The sequence below is a fragment of the Tupaia chinensis genome, unplaced genomic scaffold (assembly GCF_000334495.1).
Source record: "Tupaia chinensis unplaced genomic scaffold, TupChi_1.0 Scaffold000274_1, whole genome shotgun sequence".
NCBI classification, from domain to species: Eukaryota; Metazoa; Chordata; class Mammalia; order Scandentia; family Tupaiidae; genus Tupaia; species Tupaia belangeri.
This window is the reverse complement of record NW_006159756.1, coordinates 840,045-849,200: the sequence shown is the minus strand read 5'-3', so window position 1 is coordinate 849,200 and position 9,156 is coordinate 840,045. Positions and strand designations below refer to the sequence as shown.

The 9,156-nt window shown below is 40.9% G+C and overlaps 1 long non-coding RNA gene across 1 annotated transcript in view; it reads left to right on the top strand.

The window, feature by feature from the left end:
* Window positions 1–9,156, top strand: part of LOC114008026 (uncharacterized) — a 28,486-nt gene that overhangs the window by 14,626 nt on the left and 4,704 nt on the right. Inside the window, exon 2 of the long non-coding RNA XR_003549592.1 lies at window positions 2,868–2,998. This is a non-coding gene — a long non-coding RNA (uncharacterized LOC114008026). The remainder of the gene's footprint in view (window positions 1–2,867; window positions 2,999–9,156) is intronic.

Below are 9,156 nucleotides of genomic sequence, written 5' to 3'. Positions count from 1 at the left end.
TGGTGAGTGCATGTGCCTTCTGGAAATAAAGTGAAAGAAAGAAAGAAGGACAGGACGACAGACACATTTTTTTTCTCTCCTGAGAAGCACCTATTGAGGGAGGACATGGGATGAAAAGATTATTGATCTCTGAAATGACAGGGTTATGTCTTCTCAGAAACCCTAGGACTACCATGACACTCAAATTGTTTTGTTTTTAAAAAGAAAGAATTTTAGGGGCCAGCAGTTAGCATAATGGCGATGTCGCTGGACTCCCACGTAGTCGACCGTGGTTCAAGTTCCAGACCCGGTGGCTTAAAACTCATGCTGGGCACATGTGCGTGTGTGCCCAAGATCCCTGGAGGAGAATGGAGGAGAAGAGATTGTGGCGTGGTCATCCCCCTTGGGGGGTGATTTCTCACTTTCTGTTTCTCTGTCTCTCTCTGTCTTTCTGGTGAGCGCACACGCCCTATAGCAAAAACCTCTCAAAAACAAACAAACAAACAAACAAAACAAAAGAATTTTAGAGAATGATTGGGCACTTGAGAATTTAAGTACACCGAGGGGGTCGAGGGGTGGCAGGGCAGTAACACAGCTGGAGCAAGTGGGCAGGATCCTGTCGCGAGGCTTCCTTGAATATGCTGGGTGCGTGTCTGTGATGAGGCTGGCTGAGGCTGGGGGTGGGCCGTATCATGAAGACCCTGTCGGAGGTGCCTCTCTCTCTGCCTTGCTCTCTCTCTCATGAAAGAAATAAATATACTTAGAAAAGAATTTAAGCACATTTCATAACATTTCCTTCTCAAAGGTAGCTTCATTTTGAATCTTTTTGCCCAGAGCAGGTGGAAACAAATTATTTCAGTGGTTTTTCTGGGTGGGCAGAGGGAGCTTTCTTGAACAAACAAAGCAAAACGCACATGGATGGAGGTTCTCTATAAGCAGTCACCCTCTTGGGCCCTCCCTGGCGGTGTGACAGTGACCCCTCTCCAGTGAAGGATGAAAGTAGCAGTGAGGTTGGCTTCTGGGTCCTGCAACACCCAGAAGGACCTTGCTTGGTTTAATTCTCTGCTCTTGCTGGCTTGGAATTCATAACAGTTTCTGAACAAGGAGCCTCATGTTTTCATTGTGTACTTGGCCCCACAAATTCTGTAGCCTGTCCTAAATATCAGCGTTGGTCCCCAAGCTCCATTTGTCACCATGACTAGATGACTCCAGTGACACTGACAGTAGATGAGTGCCTCGTCTCCAGGGGCAGTGAGCGAGAGGCAGGGAGGGTGGCGAGACTCTCACTGTTATCATTCTGGAAACAGCTCAGAGTATTCACAGGCGGCAGAATCATCCTCATACATGATAAAGTGAACTTTTTATGGGCTTAATGAGACCATTGGAGTGTCTGTTCCAATTACCTTTTGGGGGAAGAAGAATGGAACATGCTGGCGTGAATGAATAGCAACTGAGTGTTCATTGAAAAGGTCAAGTATCTTCGGTCTCTCCACTCGGAATGCTTGGCTCCCGGCTGCAGCTCCCGGTGTGGTCATCAGACACTTGTTTCCACATCCTGTGGGGTGCACCCAGCGTTTGAAGGGGCCAGCGCACTGTGCATTTTCTTGGGTTAATGTGTCTTTTATTAAGTTTTCTTTTCAAAGAGCAACAGAGAGGGAAGATTGAGGGACATGAAGAAAAACATTTGCTGGATAAAAGACATTAGAAGATTGTGAATTCAGAGCCTGCCTGGGGAGTGATGTTTTTTAAAACAGTTGTGACAAAAATCTCACACAGATATGCAGTAAATGTCTGGAAACCCACGGCTAGCCTTCATTTGGGATGACCGCTGAAGACGGCAAATATTTGTGGAGAAGTTACAAGACGCCAATAGTGATGCGGGATTCACGGTAGAAGCAGAATTCAAGTGTAGACAAGAATGGCAGACCAGAGCTTCTTGATTAAGTTAATATGTATTGATATTTCTCCTGTTGTTTTGACTTCCTCTGCTGTTTAAATTCAGTCTTGTCAAAACAAAATACAAAAGAGGCTGCTATGACATTGATTTTTATTTTTTTTTAAATCCTGCCTCTGATAGTGAATTTTTTGTTTTGTGTATCTGTGTATATGTTTGTACTCTAGGGTTGACAGTCAGGAAGGCAGAAATGTTAAAATTGTGGCACAAATAATTATGTTAAATTGTTGAGCATAAATTATCAGGGGAAATACATTTTGATTGTAAGCATAAATCAATTTTACGCGTCACAAATTGCCTTCATTTGAGTTTGCTGAGGTGACTTATTTCTGGCACTCATGAGCACAGTGATGATTTGGAAATAAGAGATCTGGTGTCTGAGAACTCCATAAAGACTTGGACTCTTTGGTTCCTGGGGAGGGAGCCTAGGAGTTAGTTGGGGTTTGTGTATGTGAAGAAACGCCCATTCACACTTGGTAATGGGGACAAGTGAGCCTTGACAGGGCCCACGTTCCTCAGCAGGGCTCTAGCCATGTGGACGAGCATCTTCGTTTGGCGGTGTTGCCTGCCGCACCTACAGCGCCTGTTCAGAACCAAATTGAGCTGCATCTTCCAGCCTTTGCTTGCACCATTAAGTACGCCTCATCATAATTTAAAAGCCTTGTTTGGTTTTAGCAGACTGACTATACGCTATTATCTAGCCATCTCTCTGTTACCTAAACAGAAAGAGCCAATAATGATTTATAACCAGGATATCCACAAACCCATCTCTGCATTACATACTTGGAGTGTTTGAGATGGGCTTGGGGGAAAGGGGTATTACGACTAGAATATATTGATAGGTGTGTCTGGGAATTCTCAGTGCCCCAAATAATAGCGGAAACCCTTAGGAAACCCTAGTCAGAGAAGCTGAAAAGTTGCCTTTCCTCCCCAGATTGCAAACCTGGCTCCATCCTTCTCTGTGCTGACAGGCAGCATCATCACGATAGGAAGCAGCATCCGCAGAAACTTGCTTTCCTTCTCTGCCTCCTTTCCTGTGGTTCAACTTTCTCTGGGACAGCGAATGTATGTACCTATTTTGATTTGGAGGATTTCCAGTGGGATTGGAGGGAGAAAAAAGGAAGAGAGACCCAGGTCCTGATTATGAAGGAGTGTCTCCTAGACTCCTGAACTGTGCTGACAAGGACTTGGAAACAACTCCGACTGACAAAGGTGATGCAGCAGGTCTGATCACTGATTGCCATTAGAAGTGCCCGCTCTTCGTGGGTAACGTGCCCTGGTACCCAGCATGGAATAGTGTCGAGAGCACAGACTGAATCTGATTCCGGTTCTTTCTGCCGTGTGACCATTAGGCAAAGTAGATTACCTCTTCCTGCCCCAATTTTCTCACCTTTGAAGTGGAGAAAATAACAGGACTCACCTCAAAGGTCTGATAGGTGAAATGAGATAATATATAGAAAATGTTGAGATGGGAACGTGGTGCCCTAATGAAGCAGCATGCTTCTTAGTTCTTTATCTATATATAGACAATGCAGAATGAAATTGCCTCTCGTATGTGCATTCAGGAAATAGCTATAAAGATAACTTTGCATCTAAATTCACTTCTGCCCTTTAATTGGGAAAGAAAAGTTCCAGTATTCCTTCAGTGAATGGCTTTTAACTGCGTTTATGTCCCCGTCTACAGAGTGGAATTTGCTATGATTTGAAAGCCCTCTCTATAACTCATTGATTTAATTGCCATTGTGATGATATTAAGAGGTGAGACTTTTAAGAGGTGTTTAGGCCATGAAGGATCTACCCTAGTGGATGAATTAGTCCTGTAGTTGTGGGAGTGGACTCCTGGTAAGAGGATGTAGTTTGGCCCCTTTCCTCCCTGTCTCATACACTCTCTTGCCCATCCAGTTTCTGCCATGTGATGACGCAGTGTAAAGACCCTCCCCACAGGCCAGCATCTTAATCTTAGGCTTATAAGCTTCTAGAACTGTAAGAAATCATTTCCTTTATAAATTTACATAGTCTGTGGCATTCTGTTATAGCAAAGCAAATGAACTAAGACAGCATTTTAATCAAATCTCTGGAAATTTTACTGAACTCTTCAAAATGAAGGGGCTTTCTTGAAATGTCTCAAAAGGAGAGGACACCCTGTGAGACTTTGGGCAATAGTCAATGTTGTGAGTTCAAGTTATTCTGTAGTAGTTTGACTTGAAGATTTTTAAAATGCTTAAAAAAAAATACAACCAAAAAATCAAAGGTGAAATGATTGGAAGTCTATATTTGCAGATAATGTGATCATGTGCAAAGGAAAACTAAGTTTTGAAATGTATCCTACCCCCCCAAAAGTTTATGTTGAAATTTGGTTATGATGGGGCTCAAAGGGTAAGAACTTAATCTCAAAATGGTGTTGAAAGTGGGGCCTTTGGGAGGAAATGGGGTTAAGGTCTTCACAGTGGGGTCCCTGTGATTGACTCCTGGTGGGTTTTTAAGGGGAGGGGGTGAGACAGAGACACAGAGACGTGCATTCCTGTCTTCTATGTTGTGCTGTGGCCAAATGCTCCTTGTCAGTGTGGCCCCTGGACATTAGACCTCCAAATAAATGTAAGTGGAAAATTTCTTCTTCTCATAAATCTCCCAGACTCAGGTATTTTCTGTCATTAGTAATATAAAGGACTAGACAAAAACCCAAGAGAACTAAAGCATTTTAACTAAAGGCCAGCGAAACGTTTCCAATATGATATTAATTTAAAAAGATTAAATGCACTTCTGTATACTACAGGTGACCAACTAGAATATTTGTTTCAATCTAAGATGCCACCTATCACAGCCAAAACCAAAAACAAAATATGTAGTAATAAGCAAAAAAATACTGTAGATATTTATGAACAAAATAAAAGTTTATTTTGGATATATGGAAATAATCCAAATATACTTTGAATCATTTCATACTCTGGATAAGATCATTTATTATAATAAGGATGTCAACATACCCAAGTTAATCTATTAAAGTTAATACATTTTTAAAGTACTAGCTGGATATTTTATAAAAAGAATTTAATAAAATCTAAAATTCATATGAAAGGAAATTCATATAAAGAAAAATTCCCCAGTATAGCTAAATCAACTTGGTAAAAGGAGAGCCTTGCTCTTCTGCACAAAGATGTGTTGTAAACTCTTAGTAATTAAAACATGTGGAGGCTCAGCAGGTGGTATGGAGGGTAAGGCACTGGATCCCACATGGCTGATTCCTCAGGTCAAGTCCCAGACCCAGTGGCCTGAAAAACATACAGGTGTATGTGCATGAATGCCCCAAAATCTTAAGAGAGCAGAGGAGAAGGGATTGTAGGAGTGGCCATTCTTCTGGGAGGGTGATTTCTCACTTTCTCTCTCTCTGGTGAGAATATGTGCCCTACAGCAAAAACAAACAAACAAACAAACAAAAAAAAACAAACCACAAACAAACAAACAAAAACTAACTAAAACCATGTGGGTACTAGTGTGAGGATACACAAGTAGACTAGTGGTACAAAATAACATCCTCAGAGACAGACCCAGTTTATTTAATACATTTTATAGGTGGTATTAAAAAAAAGTAATTAGGAAGAGACTGTCTCTTTAATATCTATATTTGGGAAAACTTGCTACTACATGGAGAAAAATAAAACTCAATCCCTAGCTGCAACCATACAAAGATGGACAACTGGTAGTTACAGTCCTAAATCTGAAAGATAAAACTTTAAACGTAATAGAAAGTAATGTTAGGGAAATCTTTGTGACCAAGGGCTGGAGAAAACTTTAAAAACAGCAAAAGTACAAAAAGTACACAAAGACAAAATTTGATTACAGCGAGATTAAAGATATCTGTTCAACAAAAGATATAAATGCAATCAACAATATCAGATTGAGAGATGATATACATGATGATAAACTGACTTAGAGATTAATACCTAGAACCCTTGCAACTCAACAAGAGAAAGACAGGAACTTCAACAGAAAAATGAGATGTGAGTAGCACATTTTTATAGGATGAGGCCAAATAAAACCAACCAAACAATATAAAGAGAGGCCAAAAATTGCTTGAAGTTAAAGCAAATTAAAACGCCCATGTAGTTGGGGATAATCAGGAAGCTGGGTGATATATCAGTGAGGGTGTGGCAATACTGGAACCTTCATGGCAGGATTATAGACTGAAGCTACCATTTTGAAGAGTACTTGCTTAAGTATGTGTATACCTCATTGTCACTGTCAAGCAGCTCTCTCCTGGGTATCTACCCAGAACAGCTCTTCCAGGCCAATACAGGCCCATGTTCAAGGATGTACATCATAGCACTGACCATGGGAGTGGAGAGATGGGGGCAATCTGAATGTAATCAGTGGAGGAATGGATTACTCGCATGATAGAATCACCCAGTCAATTACGACACATTTGGAAGCAATAGAACAGATCTACCTAACACAGCATGGCTAGCTTTTAAAAGCACAGTGTTCAATGTGGAAAGAAACCAAATGAGGTCTATAGCATGATATGATAGGGGCGAAGGAAATCACATATAAACAAATAGTGTGTTTTATAATATATAAAAAAGAGATTATGTGTGTGAGAGTGCTTTTATATATATATTATATACACTTCTAGATATGTATGTATGTATATGTAGGTATGTATGCATGTCATCTATCTCAGAGACATTTAAATGGTTGCCTATAGGAGAGAGGGAAATAGGAGTGAAGAATGACAAATGGGACTGAGCATGAACTAGGGGTGTAGGGTACTCATAAGTAAGACATGATTAACTCAACTCTCTCTGTCTGAGACCAACGTTCACATGTGCACTTGTATGTGTACATGCACGCACACACACACACACAGTTGCAGAGATATAGTCTAAAAGTTGCATGTCATCTATCTCAGAGACATTTAAATGGTTGCCTATAGGAGAGAGGGAAATAGGAGTGAAGAATGACAAATGGGACTGAGCATGAACTAGGGGTGTAGGGTACTCATAAGTAAGACATGATTAACTCAACTCTCTCTGTCTAAGACCAACGTTCACATGTGCACTTGTATGTGTACATGCACGCACACACACACACACACAGTTGCAGAGAAATAGTCTAAAAGTATAAACCATACCATTCCACATCTCCACTAAATTCTCAACAAAGACCACCCAGGGCCAGTGATAACACAAGTGGATCCACATGGGGAAGATCCTGGGTTCACTTCTCGGGACCTCCCTGAACATTTTGGGTGCACTCACATGTGCCATGATCTGGGTGGGCTGAGAATGGGGAGGATGATGACATGAAGATCCTTTTTGGGGTGGGTCAGTCTCTCTCTCTCTTTCTCTCTCAGCGAAGGGAAAAATAAAAACAGACCATCCAGCCAGGCTGCATTACGTACACTCTGTAATGGAATGATTTCTCTGCTTCGTGAGAGGGACTGCTTTCTCCCGTACTGAGGTTGCTGTCACTTTATTTGTGGCAGAGTCACTTTCCCACAAGTGGAATATCAAGGCATTCCTCTCCACCAGAGTCATTTGGGAATTTCATTTAGCTTCATTATGATAAAACTTCACCCAACCTGAGTGCACGATAAGCACCTTTATGGCATTTTCTATATTTGTGCAACTAAGGGAAAGGCAAGTTGCTCTCCAAATGTATGCAGAACTCGGAGATGAAAAATAGTGGGAAAAACAGCTTGCAATTCTCAGATGCTAAATAACAACAGCAAGGATTAAACTGTTTCCAGATTTTCAGAAAATCTTTACCTTCATCAAGGGATAAATCAATTTGCAGGTGCTATTGACAGCTATTTAAACTGGAGCATGGAACATCTTGATTGGAAAAAGCAAATTAAAAGAAGCAGACAATTAACCCTTTACACCTGTTTCATTTACTCTATTTCACAAACTTCTATTATGCTTTCTAGGAATTTAATTATTAGAGGCCATTATTTTTTAATAAAAATTTATCTATTAAAAATACCTAAATTTACAAAGAATAGGACAATACAAACATAAATGGAGTAAATCACTCCCCAGTCTGACTTGAAACTTTCTCGGAACCAGATTGTTCTATGTGTATTTAGAATGCCATGTATTTATTGTACTCTATTTGCCTAGCACTAATTGGTATCACATAGTTATGTATGTGCATTGGAATAAAAGGTTAATTGAGCTCAGAAGGTTAATGGACTTCCGTATTAGCAGAGTTTTTCTCAAAAGCATCTCCTGTGCGTGTGATTTATATGTTATTTTTGCAGTCTTCATCATTCATTCATTCTTGAATCATTTCTTTCACTCGGTAAGTACTGAGTGCCTATTTCATGCCAAGAACTGCTCCATCTTTGGCGTCATCCTTACTAGCCTGCTTATCCACAGCAGGGTTCATGTGAGCATGTAGTCCCAGCGGTAGGAAGCACATGTAGGCCTGGTTGGAATGGAATTTTCAAAGGGCCACTTAGTCCCCTCCTCTAATCCCATTTGGGATCACCCATTTTCCTTTTTAAGGCTTATTAAGGAGGTCCTTTTTCTCCCCTCCTATATCTGTCCCTGTTCTTGACTCAGTATTTAATAACATAGGTGTTGGTATAGTATTTCTTACTCTTTGAGAGAAACTTTAGTCCCTGTCATTATTCTTCAGCATCTGATCAAAATACATGGTGAAATTTACTTTGTACCAGGTACTGTTCTATGATCTCATATGCATTTAGTTGCTAGGCCTTTCTGTAACCCTCCAAAGAGGTGAAAGCACATTCAGTTTACATCTCACAGATGTTAATCAATAGTGAGTCAAAAACGGCTTCCAGATTTTCAGAAAATCTTTAACTTCATCAAGAAGATAAATGAATTTGCAAGTGCTATTGACAGCTACTATCATAGTGATGATTAATCCCATTTTACAGATGAGCAAGCTGAAGCCCGGGAGTTTAGGTAGTGTGCTCGAGCCTGGATAGCACGGGAAGGAGATGGGACATGGTGTGCTAATGAGCTTCTCCAAATCAATCTCCACTTCCTTGGATTTGACCTGGGAGATGGAGGGTACCTAGCCAGTTTATGGGGGAATAAAACACGTTCCATCCTTTTCTCCCTTCTTGGGTTCTGAGATGATGTCAGTGAAGGCCTCACTGATGTTCCCCTGATCCCACAAATGGATGAACCAAAGTGGTGCTCTGAAACTAGGTGTCCTCTATTTCTGTGAGACAGACAGACACACACACACACACA